Source organism: Pleurodeles waltl, chromosome 4_2, assembly GCF_031143425.1.
Source record: "Pleurodeles waltl isolate 20211129_DDA chromosome 4_2, aPleWal1.hap1.20221129, whole genome shotgun sequence".
In the NCBI taxonomy this organism is placed as follows: Eukaryota; Metazoa; Chordata; class Amphibia; order Caudata; family Salamandridae; genus Pleurodeles; species Pleurodeles waltl.
In genome coordinates this window covers 881,379,203-881,393,337 of record NC_090443.1, presented here as the reverse complement: position 1 = coordinate 881,393,337, position 14,135 = coordinate 881,379,203, and positions in this window count along the sequence as shown.

Genomic DNA, 14,135 nt, shown 5'->3' with positions numbered 1-14,135 from the left:
TGTGTGTGTGTGTGTGTGGTGTACGCCAATGGTGGTGTTGTTGCCGCCATTGTCCAAGGGTATCCTTTGTCTCTCTCCCCCCCTTTTTGTTTTGTCACCCTGTCCTTATGAGCATTAGCATCATCTGGCGGAGGAGCAGAGGCACCGGCGATGGGGAGAGCTGCATCCCACAGGTCCCAGGAGGCCGAATCCCCCGACGGTTTGGCCACCAGTGGGACGGAGGGTGAGGGGAGCATCACAGCGGAGACTAGAGGTGAGAGTTCTGAAAGTGATACCTCCTCCGACGGAAGCTCCCTGGTGGAGGCAGACACCTCTGTGGCCACCCCAACTACAGGTACAGCTGCCACCCCGTACCAACACCGTCCTCCCAGCAGCCCCTGAGCATATTTCCCGTGCCTGTTCCCCCAGGAGGGTGGGCATCTCATTCGCCCCAGGCACTTCAGGCCCTGCCCCTGTTAGCCCTGCTGCCCTGAGTGAGGAGGCTATTGACCTCCTGCGATCCCTCTCTGTTGAGCAGTCAACCATTGTGAATGCCATCCAGGGGCTGGCAGCGCGTTTGCAACAAACAAATGCATTGCTGGAGGACATTCACTCTGGCATGGCGGCCCAACAGAGATCAATCCAGGCTCAGGCCTCCTCCCGAATGGCAGCCATTGTCACTGTTTCTAGCCTCCCCCCCTCAAACTTCCTCTACCCAATCCCATTCCCCTCAACCCCAACCTATCCCAAGCACACAGGCAGACCAGCATGCACACAAGACAACACACAAGAGTGGTTCAGGCAAACACAAGCACCACACATCATCCCACAGGCACTCATACAAACCCCATCCAGATGCAGACATACCAACATCCACTGCCTCCACTGTGTCCCCCTCCTCCTCCTAATCCACCTCCCTCCCATTAACGTTTACGCTCACACCTGCATGCACTACATCCTCATCCACTACCACCATCAGGACTATCACTACACGCCCTTCACTGGCAGTCACCACCCCCATATCCATGCACACATCCCCTGTGTCCTCTCCTACTGTGTCTATGCCCCCTCCTCCCAAAGTACATAAATGCAAGCACTCAGACATCCAACAGCCATCCACCTCACAACAGCATCCAGCCCATGCACCTGCACCCAAACCCAGCAGACAGACACCTCCTACAACCACTTCCTTTTCCTCTACTCCCAAACCTTCACCCTCTTCCCGTCCCAATGTCCCTAAGAAGCTTTCCCTCTCCACTGTTGACCTCTTCCCTACCACTTCCCCCCGTCCTTCACGTCAGACCAGGGTGGTCAGAACCCAGGCGAGCACATCAGCCACCCAGTCCACGGCCACAGTAGTGTCGACAGCTACTGCAGGTGGCAGAGGATCCCGGGCACCAGGCAGCAACACTGAAAGGGTGCCTGTACCAAGTGCATCAAGGAAGGGCAAGGAGGCACCAAAAGCTGTGTCTAGGAAGGGCAAGGAGGCACCACCAGCTGCAGGGGGAAGGGCAAGGGGCAATCCCCGGCTGCTGACAGGAAGGGCAAGGGGCCTGCACCAGCAGGCAGTAAGGACAGGAGGCCTGGTGCTGGGACTCATTTGGAGCCCCCACCACCAACCACGGTTGTTCAGCTGTCTGAGGCTGCAAGGGAAGGGCTGGAGCCTCCCCCACCACTGCCAGTACTGCCACCAGCATCGCCACCCGCACCGCCACCAGGACCGCCACCAGCACCACTGCCAGCAGCAGCAGCCCCTGTGTGCAGCTGTCTGAGGCTGCAGGGGATGGTCTGGAGCCTCTTCCCACCACTGCCACCACTGCCACCAGCACCGCCGCCAGCACCACCACCAGCAGCACTGTCAGCAGCAGCAGCAGCAGCCCCAGTGGGCAGCTGTCTGAGGGTGCAGGGGCTGGGCTGGAGCCTCGCCCCACCACTGCAAGCACCGACACCAGCATCACTGCCAGCAGCAGCAACCCCAGTGAACAGCTGTCCGAGGCTGCAGGGGATGGACTGGAGCCTCCCCCCACCACTGCCAGCACCAACACCAGCCCCGCCACTGCCACCACTGAGCAGCCGGCGCCGGCGGACAGTGTGTAGTCCTGCCTCCATGGCCTGTTGTGTGTCCTGGACCCTGCAAATCCTGTGGGTCTGTCAACACCAGAGCAGTACGCGCTCTATTGGCGACAAAAATGCAAAAACCCAGCACTCTCAAAACAACGTAATTTATGCATTGTGCTGATAGGTTTAACCTTTTGCATTGCAGAGTTCAATCCTGCAAACTTATTTTTAATATGCTTACAAATACTGTTCCTTTGCAATGTATTGCTGCAGGTTTTCAGAGTGTGTTTCCAGGGCCTTCCAGAGACTTTCCCTGCAACATGCCTGGGCGTGGTTCTGGGCTGGGCCAAGACTCTATAAAAGAGAGCCAGCCCAACTCCCAGTGCTCACTATTCAGAGGTCCCGGTGCAGAGCAGCAGCTTCTTCCTGAGCTCCTGTCCCGGCGGCCTATTTGGATCTTCCAGTCTCTTGCCCTTCATCCTTCATTGGTGATCATTGTTCCAGGCGGTAAGACGGTGGTTGGACTGTTCCGACACCGTTATTGAGAATTTTCATATTCTTGGTTTAATTCTTGAATGAGTAAAAGATTACTTGTGCGCTACCATTTCTTGACATTTATATGGTAGTTTACAATAGGCAAGACGCGCGATTTATTTCATAAAGGTTTGACTTTGTTATTCATTGCGTGCTACCATTTCTTGACATTGGCATGGTGGCTTAAGAATCGGCAAGACGCGCAATTCGTTTTATGGTGTTTAAACATTGTTGTTCATTGCGCGCTGCCATTTCTTGACATTTACATGGTGGCTTAAGAATCGGCAAAAGAAGCGCGATTCGTCTCATTGTACTTTGATCTTGTTATTTTTTGTGAGCTGTTATTTCTTGACATTTACATTGTGTTTTACGAATCGGCAAAACACGCGATTCGATTAATGATGATTTGACTTTGATATTCATTGCGTGCTACCATTTCTTTGTATTTTACATGGTGACACTCGAATCGGCAAGACGCACAATTTTCACCTCGAGTTTATTTCATGTTGTTTATTGTATGCCACTATTCTAAGATATTATTATGTAATATTCGAGTTGACAAGTTATGTGATTTGTTTCCGGAATCCATATTGTGTTATTCATGGTGCACAATCCTTTTATGGTGTTATATATATATATATATATATATATATATATATATGTGCAATATGCGCAATTTTAAGAGTACACAGAAGGCCAGAGTTTCTAGATGCAATATTGTATGGTCCTAGTATACATTCTCAAAACAGGATTTATATGACTGGTTTAAAATTTAGTCAGATTGTTTTTTTCTGATTCTCATGTAAAGGAAAGTATTTGAATAAGAAAGTTTTCATTTAATTCATCTTGATTCCCTTACAGGTATCCGGCCATCTTGAAACTTAGTCATTTTAAACTTAACTCTTAGATTGTTCATGTTTTCAGAGTGACTAGGCTTAGAATCATAGGGGGTCATTCCGACCCCGGCGGTCAAGGACCGGCGGGGCCGGGGATGCGGGAGCACCGCCAACAGGCTGGCGGTGCCCCGCAGGGCATTCTGACCGCGGCGGTTTGGCCGCGGTCAGAAGAGGAAAACCGGCGGTCTCCCGCCGGTTTTCCGCTGCCCTGGGAATCCCCCATGGCGGCGCAGCTTGCTGCGCCGCCATGGGGGATTCCGACCCCCTCACCGCCATCCTGTTCCTGGTGGCTCCGGCCGCCAGGAACAGGATGGCGGTGAGGGGTGTCGTGGGGCCCCTGGGGGCCCCTGCAGTGCCCATGCCAATGGCATGGGCACTGCAGGGGCCCCCGTAAGAGGGCCCCACTTTGTATTTCAGTGTCTGCTTTGCAGACACTGAAATACGCGACGGGTGCCACTGCACTCGTCGCACATACCCACTCCGCCGGCTCCATTCGGAGCTGGCTTCCTCGTGGGAAGGGGTTTCCCGCTGGGCTGGCGGGCGGCCTTCTGGCGGTCGCCCGCCAGCCCAGCGGGAAAGCCAGAATGGCCTCCGCGGTCTTTCGACTGCGGAGCGGCCATATGGCGGCTCCCTCCAGGCGGGCGGCGACCGCCGCCCGCGGGGGTCAGAATGACCCCCATAGTCTAGTATTGATTTCGGGAGATATAATTTTCATATCGTGTGTTCTAACTTTTTTCTTACTACAGGTCTCCTTCCCAGCTGTTCCCTTCCTAATCCCCTCTTCCCCTCTTGAACTCTCTCAGTCTCTGTGATTTATATATCAGAGTCTTGGAGCTGTTCAGTGGTGGACGTGTTTGGAACGTGCACAGACCCCGAGGATCTGGTGACTCTGACACGGTCTGACATCCAGGTGAGAGACTGTGACCTTGCACTACCCAAGATCTGCATCACAGGGCACAATGCCCCCTCCAGAACCAGTGGAGAAGCCATCCACTCACCCCATCCTTCCCAGGATGAAGCACACTGGGCACAAAGCCCCCTCTAGAGCCAGTAGAAGAAGCCATCCACTCACCCCATCCTTCCCAGGATGAAGCACACTGGGCACAATGCCCCCTCCAGAACCAGTGGAAGAAGCCATCCACTCACCCCATCCTTTCCAGGATGAAGCACACTGGGCATAATGCCCCCTCCAGAACCAGTGGAGAAGCCATCCACTAGAGAGACTGTGGCCTTGCACTCCCCAGGACTAAGCAGTGGGCAAACCACCCACTTGAGAGACTGTGGCCTTGCACTCCCCAGGACCAAGCAGTGGGCACACCACCCACTTGAGAGACTGTGGCCTTGCGCTCCCCAGGACATCGCACAGGGCATGTACCCCCCTCCAGGATCAGTGGTGTTGCACCATCTTCCAGCTGAGGTGCCCCCCGTTCCCCGGCCACCTGAGGTGCCTGTGTATTTTTGACCTGATGCCCCTGCAGTGTTCTCTCCGTGTTGTTGCAAGAGTGAGGTGGGGCCTTGGCCTATGTGTTGTGGCCCTGTGGCACACGGACATTGAGGGCTGGGCAGTGTCCCTACATTTGTAAATATGTATCTATGTTTGTATTTTGATGCACTTATTCATGTTATTTTATCGTATTACACTCACTTTCTTCAAATCATTTTGTCCTTGCATTGTTCCTGTGGGGTACGGGGTGAATATGTAATGCTTGTGCATCTGGTTGTGTGTATGGTGTTGGGGGTGAGGGTGTTGCGTGCGTGTGTCACTCTCTTTTTCCTCCCCCCTGCCTTGTGTGCTAGGTGGCAGTACTCACTGTGGTTGTGTTCGCCGGCGTTTATGTTCATAATGTAGAAAAAGGTAGATGAGCATCAGAAATATGTGCAGCTTGGGCTCCATGCCTTCGTGGTTGTTCCCTGAGTCTCCACAGGTGATGAGTCCTTTGACTTCTGTGCTTCAGTCATGCTTTTGATGTCATTGGTACCACCCTGGAAGGGTGGTGGATAGGCTGGTCGTAATAGTTGGGGCAGTACATTGTCTTCCACCTGGCTGTTGGCGGTTACCGCCGTGGTGGTGGTTGAGACTGCCATGGCGGTTGGTGTGTTTCAGTGGCTGTCTGTCTGAGCGGTTTCCGCTGTGGTCATAATTCTATTTTGGTTACCACCGGCCTGTTGGCACTATTACCGCCGCTTTATCACCGACCGCCAGGGTTGTGATGAGGGCCTTCATCTCTGCAAAGAACTCCTTGTGTGGTGTAAATCAACGCACAGCCAGCCAGAATTGATGCACAGCCTGCATTGCGGTGAGAAAATCACTGCACTATGAACCAGAATGATTCAGCCCAGCTCCCCGTGTGGAGATCGACGCAGCGCCAGTGTTGCGACCGGAACTTTGACGCACGGCCCACTGGATCAACACATAGCCGAGGTGGAATGATGCAGCCCAAATTCCCGCAAGAGGAATCAACGTAGCACCTGCCTTGCAACAGAAATTTCCCCGCATCGCCAACCAGGAACAGTCTGGGTTTCACCTTGGATAGTAAAACAGATCCTAAAATGTTCTAATTCATTGAAGATCTGGGGAATATCTACCGCTATTCTGCAAAAGGAACCGAATCCAACAATATTTCTTGAAAAAGCTCCAAAGCAAAATGCGTCAGGTAGGCATGAGGTAAAAGGCAATTCTGGCTCGATACTGCAGGGAGCAATTAGCTCCAAACAACAACTACCTGAACGAATGAATCTGAGCAATACGAGGTTCTGCCTGTTGGTTAATTCCCCAAGAAACAGCATGGGTAACCCCCAACAGTCGCAGATATATGGAGATCAGCCATCTAGAAGCCTGTAGCAAAAAATTGACTGCTTGAACATAAAAGACAGAACCAGTCCAACATTAAAAATCTTAAGCTGGAACATTGCAGGCTTAAAAGGCAAAATGGAGGACAAGGATTGGGTAGAATTCATTAAACAACAAGATATCAGCTGTTTCCAGGAAACTTGGTCTATCAATGCCATCGATCTAGATGGGTTTTCTACTTTCCATCTACCTGCCACCAAACAAAAAAAAGGAAGACCATCAGGAGGTTTGATCATTTGGATCAGAACTTCACTGCTGGGAAACTCCGCAGTAACTCATGTTGTATTAAGCAAGGAAATCCATAAGCTTGTAGTAAAATACGAGGAGTGGTCACTCGAAATAGTAAATGTGTATTTCCCTCCTATTAGCTGGGTTCAAGTCAAGCCAGGTGTGCGGCTCCTCAAGGAACATATCTTAAACAAAAGATCCAAAGGTTGGAGGAATCCAGCATTTGGTCACATGAACGACCCCCCCCCCTCAGCTTTGTAAAACCTTCTTACTAATATGCGGTGATTTTAACATTAAACCCCATTCTATTCTCTGGGATGAACAAGTAGTAGAGGAAGATCATGCCTGGAATATTCCGACACCCCTCATCCAACGTTGTCAAGACTCCAAGAAAGGAGAATTAATTTTTGAAGCTCTAATGGAAGGAGGAATCCGTACATTAAATGGAAGAACAAATTCAGACAGAGCTTTCAAACCCACCTTTCGAACTGGAAAAAGGCAAAGCATAATCGATTACATGGCAATAAACATCGAAGCCTGGCACTATGTCATCGACATGGAAATAAGGGACAGGATTGAGAGTGACCATGACCCATTGCTAATGGAAATGGACCATCCTGACATGAGTTCAGGGAAAGCTGAGTCTCCATATAACGGGAATAGCCTAACAATAACTATGAGACCAAATAGGAAAAACATATTATGGTCAAATGTGGATGAATCTTTCATGAGTGTACCTAGTCAGACCTGGTTGTTATCACTCAGCACGTTCCTTAATCTATCAGTTAATGAGGCCTTACCCCTCCTGCACAATTTTAACAATCTGCTATTACAAACAACAAAGGAAAGAACCAAGCATCTCCAAACTAATCCAAAAATGATGGAGGGCTGGTTTGATGGTGAGTGTTTAAAATTAAAAAGGGCGTTATCACAAGCATTAAAGAACCGGCATCTGAATGGCCTTAATGAGCAACACTTTTACGAGTGCAGGCAACAGTACAAGAAATTACTGAGATACAAGAGGAAGACTTTCCCACACAAGCTTTGGAAAGTTCTCCTGCATGCAATTTCGGCAAGAAACTGTAAAAAGTTTTGGAAGGTAATTAGGTGGGGATGCGAAGGCCCTCTGAAAAATCAAGAGCTAAACATCAACCCACAACTCTGGGTAAAGCACTTCACCGCCCTGTATCAGGAAGAGTTCAAGATGGTACCCGGGAGTACCAACAACTCAAATAGTCTCAGTCAAGGGTTGGAAGGCAGTAACCAAAGATCAAGTAAGGCATTTTCACTCCAAGAGACTTATGTGGCATCATTAAAATGGCCTGTTGTGTCGAAATATGAAATACAGGACGAATTAGTCCCTAATAAACTCCCTAGCGCAAATTCTATGCAAGCAATCCATGCCGTTCTATGTGCAACGGAGCTAACACTGGAATTTAGTGAGAAAGAGATTAAACATGCTATCCTCTTCCAAAAGCAGCACAAGGCTGCAGGCCCAGATGGCATTCCTTCAGACGTTTATCGTAACCAACTAACGTTATGGCTACCTGCTTTAGCTCGTCTATTAAATAGTGTTTGGCACCTCGAGGTAATCCCCACTTCTTGGAAGAAATCAATAATTGTTCCAATACACAAAAAAGGGCCACGGGATATGGTGTGTAATTACAGGCCAATCTCATTGCTTGATAGTGTTGGAAAAGTTTTCGCCAAATTGACTCAGTCGCGTTTAGATCAATGGTTAGAGGATGGAGATTTATTATCGACACATCAAGCCGGTTTTAGAAGAGGCCAAAGCACAACAGATCAACTTTTTAAGTTGAACATGATTTGCGCTAAATACGTCGCCCTAAGAGATTGTCCATTATATCTGATCTTTGTGGATCTTCAAACAGCTTTTGACAGCGTGAATCGCCAAACATTATGGCAGTTACTGTCGGAAATGGGAATACAGGGAAAAATCCTAAGGCTGTTAATCTTACTGCATACAGGAAATACCGCCAGGGTCAGATACAGTACGAGAAATGATTATACGGCAGAGATCCCAATCCAGCGAGGCGTAAAACAAGGCTGTGTTTTGGCTCCAACCTTATTTAATTGCTACATAAACGAAGTAAGTCAAGATCTGAGGAAATTAAATCTGGATGTGCCAAAACTAGCCAATGAAAGTATACCTATCCTGCTTTTTGCAGATGACGCTGTATTATTGGCAAGAACGGAGATAGCAATGCATGGATTACTTGGGGGTTTTGAATCATTTTGTACCTCGAGTAGTATGGTAATTAATGAGGGGAAAACCAAGTTTATGATTCTTAACCAAAAACAGAAGATGCGATCGACCTTTAGGGTAAATAAAAAGCCTTTGGCCCAAGTGGCTACTTATGACTACCTGGGCTGTAGGCTGGATGAAAAACTGACATGGGAACCGCAAATTTATAAAAGCAACATCTCCTTGGCCCAACAAGCTGGACTGTACTCAGATTTGCAAAAGCCACAGGCAATCACTCTGTGAGTTCTGCACTGCTTGCATATAAAACAAAAGCAAGGGCTGCAGCACTATATGGTGCAGAGATCTGGGGATTTAGAAAGACTCCATCAATACAAGTAACCGAGAATACATTTTTACGCTGAATACTTTGTTTAGGCAATGCCACACCGGTGAACGCAATAAGAGTAGATCTAAAAATGAGGAAGATTGAGGATTACATTGCATTGGCTCCAATAAGATACTGGATCTGTATTTGGGCAAAAGAGGAACTTAAACCATATAGAGACGCATTGATGGACATTATGAAGCTACAAAGCCAACGGAAATTGCCCTGGTTCAAACACATCTCAACCATCCTGGCTGCTATAGGCCAGGAAGATCTCTGGCTCCATCTGGAAAAAATCAGTAGGCCTAGTCTATCTGTTATAAAAAAGGCATACTGGGACCAAAAGACACAGAGCATGTGTGAGATACTTAGTCCTTTATTTAAGCGTTACATTTTGTTTAATCAAGAGCTCAAACCAGCTGTTTTTATAGATACTATTTATCCAGAAGAAAAAAGGGCTCTCTATTTTAAATTCCGTATGGGCACACTACCGGTGATAGCGGTGACCAATAGATGGCAACCCGTCGCCCCGGGTAGATTAGATTGCTGTTCATGTCTTCATGGTGGCCAAGAAACATTATCCCACTTCCTTTTATTATGTCACTTTACTCTCAAACTCCGCAAATTGTATTTACGTCCACTCTTTAGATCATACGGAGTCAGGAAGTGCAAAGAAGCGGAAGTGTTATGTATGCGATCAGATGAAAAATATATTGTGACGAAGGTCTCAACTTACATACTGGAGGCTTGGAAGTTACGTTTATCAATGCACCTGCAGCTGGCACGAATATAATTGCTTGTGTTGTCCCATAGCTGCTACCAGCTTGGGAAGCTGGCACAGGTTGCTGTAAAATGGGGATAGGTCTTGGGTCGCCATCAAACTGGTGGTTGGCACCGTAAGGCCCCAAATGATTAGTGCCAGAATAAGTTATCTAATTTTTTGATTTATAATGTCTTTTTAGAATATGTTAAGTGTGCTATGTAAATCATTGTTATAAATCATGTTCATGATAACGCAGGGTAAATTGGGTGCACTTTGGCACATGTCAAACCAAAGATGCCAAGTGTAGTTTTTTATTGAGATGTTTTATCTAATGCAATTTTTATAGTGTTATGATGGATTGGTATTCATTGTGTGTAATTGTTATGGCTGGATAGGCTGACAACAAATAAAAATGGTAAATGGTAAATGGCATCGCCCACCAGGTCAACGCAGCTCCTGTGATTTCGCCCTGCACGCACAGGATTTCTCTTCATCGTCCCCGGGGCGTCCGAAGAGGATCTAAGTCTGCCCACCAGAAATCGATGCAAAGCCCTTGTTGCAAGAAAAAGCATCAACACGTCTTCTATGTGCACCCGGAGAAACTGACAAACACCTACCTGTTTTCCACGCATCTCCTCCTCTGTGGTACCGTGCGGATAATTTAGAAGCAAACCAGGCACTTTGTGCTTGCAAGAGACACTTATTGCTTTTTAAGAACTAAAGACTCTATTTATCTTTACCAAAGTGATATTTCAACTTGTACTTATTAAATCTTGATCATTTTGACCTTATTCCAACCAGATAAATATTTTATATTTTTCTAAACACTGTGTGGTGTATTTGTGTGGTGTTTATACTGTTATTGCATGATTTATTGCACACATACTTTACACATTGCCTTCTAAGTTAAGCCAGACTGCTCAGTGCCAAGCTACCAGAGGGTGGGCACAGGATAATTTGGATTGTGTGTGGCTTACCCTGACTCGAGTGAGGGTCCTTGCTTGGATAGGGGGCAATCTGACTGCCAACCAAAGACCCAATTTCTAACAGACTTGTTCTCCTCTTTGATTAATCTGACACCTTTTCATGTGAAATCCAACACTTCCGGATTAACTGTCTCTTTTAAATCTGCAAGTGAGTTTGTTATTGTCAACATTGGATAGATCTCTATTATTCCTTGTGGAGTAATTTTAAAATCTACACCCTCATCATCAGTTTGAAATTCAACTCTCTGTGGCATGCAATAGGAGGTGTAATTTAACTTGCACAATTAATTGCTTCCTAAAAGGTAAATAGGACTTGAATCACCACCACAAACTGATGATTTTCTTCAAATTAGTTTTACACTAACCTTTTTTGAAATCAGGTTTGTAATTTGTCTATTTGTAACTCCTATAACATTGATCTCTTTTCCCGATAGGGGTAGGTCTGGTACTTCAGCCGTTCTTAAAGAGGAATGGGTAGCTCTGTTGTCAATAAGAAATGACACTTGGTGGCTATTCCCCTCACCTTCTACCTACAAATTGTCCACTCTAGTCTGCCACTAAGACTTGGCCAAGCACTCTTCGGGCACTGTCATTGTGGCATCTGAGTCCAACACCTCAGAGTTATCAAACATGGGAAACTGCTGAATTGCTTTTTGTTTTTGCATTTGCCTCACATTTTGATTCAATATAGGTAACTGATTTGGATTTAATCTTTCATTGTTTACATTTCATTGAACCACATGTACTTGTGACACAGGTACCATTTAAGTTTGAGTGTGCATCAGTACTTGTACCTGTTGCATTGGGACATTCTGCATCTGCATTTGATTTCCTCACCCTAACTGATTATTGATACTTCTATCTGGATTGACCCTACACTGGTGCTTCCAATGACCCACCCTGTTACAAAGAGGACAAAGAGTGATTTCCTTCAGCAATGCAGTATCAACATCCGTACTTGGATCAATCAGAGTACCTCTTTCCTGAGACATCATCATCCCTACTTGAACACCTTTTATTTCTGCTTGAAAATCTCTTGTTTGCATTCTGCTAACATTCTGAACTACACCACCATTTCCGACAAACGACTGATTTTAAAACCTCTTTGGGCAAACTTAGTCTGGGCCAAAATAAGCTTCTCCCTAATTGTACGCTGTGACTCCTGCTCATCACTGCAATACTATGCATACTTCAAAATCGTTTCTAAGGAATTTTTCTGCCAGCAAATCACATTCTGCTGTATAAGCTGATAAATCTTAGTTCTCAAACCAAGCACAAACTTTGTAATGAAAAATCCCATATCTGCTGGGTCAAGATGAGTCTGTCCTGTACGCTGTTGAAGTGCTTTCATCAATCATAGTTTCTTTAGCATCCTTCTGAATTCTATTCAATTGCAAATAATCCAGATCCTTAGGAGGAACTCTGCTCTTCAAGAATGTTAGTGCCTCATTATACTTAGTCATTACCACAGGGGAATGTGCATTTGTGTCAGAATCTCTTGCTGGTTCCAGGTCTGGTAATTAAATAGCAATCTTATATATTGCCCACAAATCACTCGGAACTACAATTTCGAGAACACCTTTGAAATCTTAGCAAATCAATCGATTTGCAAGTACCATTGCATTGGACTTTCTCTCAACTTTGGAAAATTGTTCATAAATGATGGAAGGTCTCCCCTTATCCAAGTGACGTGTAAATACCACATGCCAGGTATCCATGTAAAGGATAGGCAGTAGTTGCCTCTTTCTTTCCGGCATGTGCAGCTAGCTTTTTTTTCTCCTCAGCATCTTCTGCTTGTTGCTTTTTCTTTCAATGTTTTTGTGACCATTTACTTTCAAATTTGTCAAATTCAGTCCATTTGTACATACATTTTATTAACACAGTAATATGAAATTGCATTAATGAAGAATGCATGTTTTCAATCTATTCTTCATCTTATTGCATCCTGAAACTCCTTTGTAATTGTACGCATTCATCTTTGTAATGGTACACGTTCAGAAATATCAGCCTCATATTTTTTAACATGAACAGTTGCAGTCTTCCCGTAATTTCTTTACACGAGTAAATTCATTATTTTTTTAAATATTAGTTCATGTGATCAAGATCCAACCATCCTCTAATAATTTCTTCCAATTTGATTTTTAATTTTGACACATTTAGTGGTCTATCTTTTTCTGCGACTGGACTAGCAATTGGACTAGAACTTGTACTCAGTCTTTGTGCACCATCAACTTTCACACAATTTCTAGCAGCCTCTTCAAACCAAGGAGGAAATAAACCACCTTCAAAAAAACTATTTTCACCTGCCACAGTTTGTGTTGTGACGACAAATCGTCTTCCTTCTCCTAATGGTTGAATGGTTTGTGGAGGTGTCCACACAGCAATCTTTTAATATTCGACATTCGGATGAATCCATTTACTGGAGTACCTCCAATTGCCTCCTGAGCTACTGTAGTTCTTGTACGAACAATCTGTGCAGGCACTGTCTGTGTTGTAATCAACTCAGTAATTTGTGCTGGAGTCGTAATCACAGAATCTGTAGCATCTGTGTATCTTACTGTCTGAGTAGTACTCATTTGTGCTGGAACACTTACAACTGCTTGCTGAGTTACAGGCTGTGTAGTAACAGGCTGTGCAATAATTGGTTGAGTTATTACTGGTTGTGGCACAATCTGCTGAGTCAATATGGGTTGTCCATTTGCAGGTGGTACTGCTTGCATCAGGCTAGTACCTTGTGAAACACCAGGATCAATGGGAGCTGTAGCTATGGTCACCTTATTTATCAGCTGTCCTCCTTCATTTGGTGCAGGACCCATATAATGTGGCAGACGTGTAGCCAAAAGTTCATCTAAAATGTCATCACCCAAATCAATTTCTGTATCAGAGTTTCATTCACCTTTCGTTTCTTTGAACCCTTTAATCTTTTTCATTTTAGGCTTTCCAGAATCTCTAACCTTTGTGTTTTTCTCTTTTGTAAGTAAGAGATATAGGCCCACATTACAACCCTGGCAGTCAGTGATAAAGCGGTTGTAATACCGCCAACAGGCCGGCAGTAAAAAAATGGAATTATGACCACGACGGACACTGCTCACACAGACAACCACTTTAACATACCGACTGCCACAGTAGTAGCAACAAGCACCGTGGCAGTAACCGCCAACAACCAGGCGGAAGACAATGTACCTCCCACTGTATCACAACAGGCCTATCCGCCACCTTTTCTGGGGCGGTACCAACGACATCAAAAGT